Source organism: Balaenoptera ricei, chromosome 3, assembly GCF_028023285.1.
Source record: "Balaenoptera ricei isolate mBalRic1 chromosome 3, mBalRic1.hap2, whole genome shotgun sequence".
NCBI classification, from domain to species: Eukaryota; Metazoa; Chordata; class Mammalia; order Artiodactyla; family Balaenopteridae; genus Balaenoptera; species Balaenoptera ricei.
In genome coordinates this window covers 21,102,603-21,104,229 of record NC_082641.1, presented here as the reverse complement: position 1 = coordinate 21,104,229, position 1,627 = coordinate 21,102,603, and the positions used below count along the sequence as shown (strand labels likewise).

Genomic DNA, 1,627 nt, shown 5'->3' with positions numbered 1-1,627 from the left:
CCAGTGTAATCTATGGTCATACCACAGAGTGAATTTAGCTAACATACAAATTGGTAAACACAAGGCTTTGGCCTTAGTCCAGTGGTCTACTGGATATATGAATTTGATACTCCTATTTATCTGGAATCAATGAAAACATCTGAATGCCTACCAAAATATTCTGGAGAATAAATTTCACTTTGTTCCACATCTAAATTCTCACAGAATAAGAACAATTGATTGTACAATATTTATTAATATGGAAAGTATTAGTTTTGTTCAGATTTTACAAAGTAATTCCAATCTAGTGATAGCTTTTACTTTGTACTGACTTCATTGATATTTATCAGTGCTAGATTTCTTTTTATACTGATTAATTTTGTACTTTCTTCTCCTTTGTTTTGTCATTCAGCTTTAAGAAATCCCCAAGTGTAGAACCCATATTCAGTGTTCTTCTCTTAAAATGCAAACAATCTTGAAAACCATAATATAAATTTATTGCTGAAAAAACAGATTTCTGATTCTCATTAGCCTCAGGAAAAACAAAAAGTCATTCTTCTTTTAATGACTTAAATAGTGAACATTTAAATATTATTTGGTCTTGAGATAACTAAAGTCTACCTTTTTACTAAACCTGGATACCTATTAAAAATTACTACAGTGCTCGCTTCGGCAGCACATATACTAAAATTGGAACGATACAGAGAAGATTAGCATGGCCCCTGTGCAAGGATGATACACAAATTCGTGAAGCGTTCCATATTTAAAAAAAAAAAAAAAAAAAATGACTACAAATAGACTCCCCCCTCTTTTTTTTAAACTTGCCAAAAAAAAAAAACTAAACTAAAAGTCCATGCATTGTAATGGAATATATACTTTTGTTTGAAAAAGCATAACAGATAAAATAATTATAGGTAACACTGCATTAAAAAGTAACTTTTTAATGGATATGTTCTCATGGATATGATTTAGAGTAATTAAAAGAGAAAGCATGTTAGTACCTTGGCAATGTGAAAAGATAAATGAAAAATTCTGTAGTCAAATCATAATCTCTAATAGACATTTCTCCAAAGATATACAGATTGCCAACAAACACATGAAAGGATGCTCAACGTCACTAATCATTAGAGAAATGCAAATCAAAACTGCAGTGAAGTATCATCTCATACCAGTCAGAATGGCCATCATCAAAAAATCTACAAACAATAAATGCTGGAGAGGGTGTGGAGAAAAGGGAACCCTCTTGCACTGTTGGTGGGAATGTAAATTGATACAGCCACTATGGAGAACAATATGGAGGTTCCTTAAAACTAAAAATAGAACTACCATACGACCCAGCAATCCCACTATGGGGCATATACCCTGAGAAAACCATAATTCAAAAAGAGTCATGTACCACAATGTTCACTGCAGCTCTATTTACAATAGCCTGGACATGGAAGCAACCTAAGTGTCCATCGACAGATGAATGGATAAAGAAGATGTGGCACATATATACAATGGAATATTACTCAGCCATAAAAAGAAACGAAATTGAGTTATTTGTAGTGAGGTGGTTGCACCTAGAGTCTGTCATAGTGAAGTAAGTCAGAAAGAGAAAAGCAAATACTGTATGCTAACACATATATATGGAATCTAAAAAAAAAAA

The 1,627-nt window shown here is 32.5% G+C and overlaps 1 non-coding gene across 1 annotated transcript; it reads left to right on the top strand.

Moving 5' to 3' along the window:
- The first annotated feature begins 639 nt into the window (after positions 1–639).
- Positions 640–746, top strand: LOC132364255 (U6 spliceosomal RNA). Its single transcript, XR_009502794.1, has one exon. It is a non-coding gene; the product is annotated as a U6 spliceosomal RNA (small nuclear RNA).
- Positions 747–1,627: the final 881 nt, after the last annotated feature.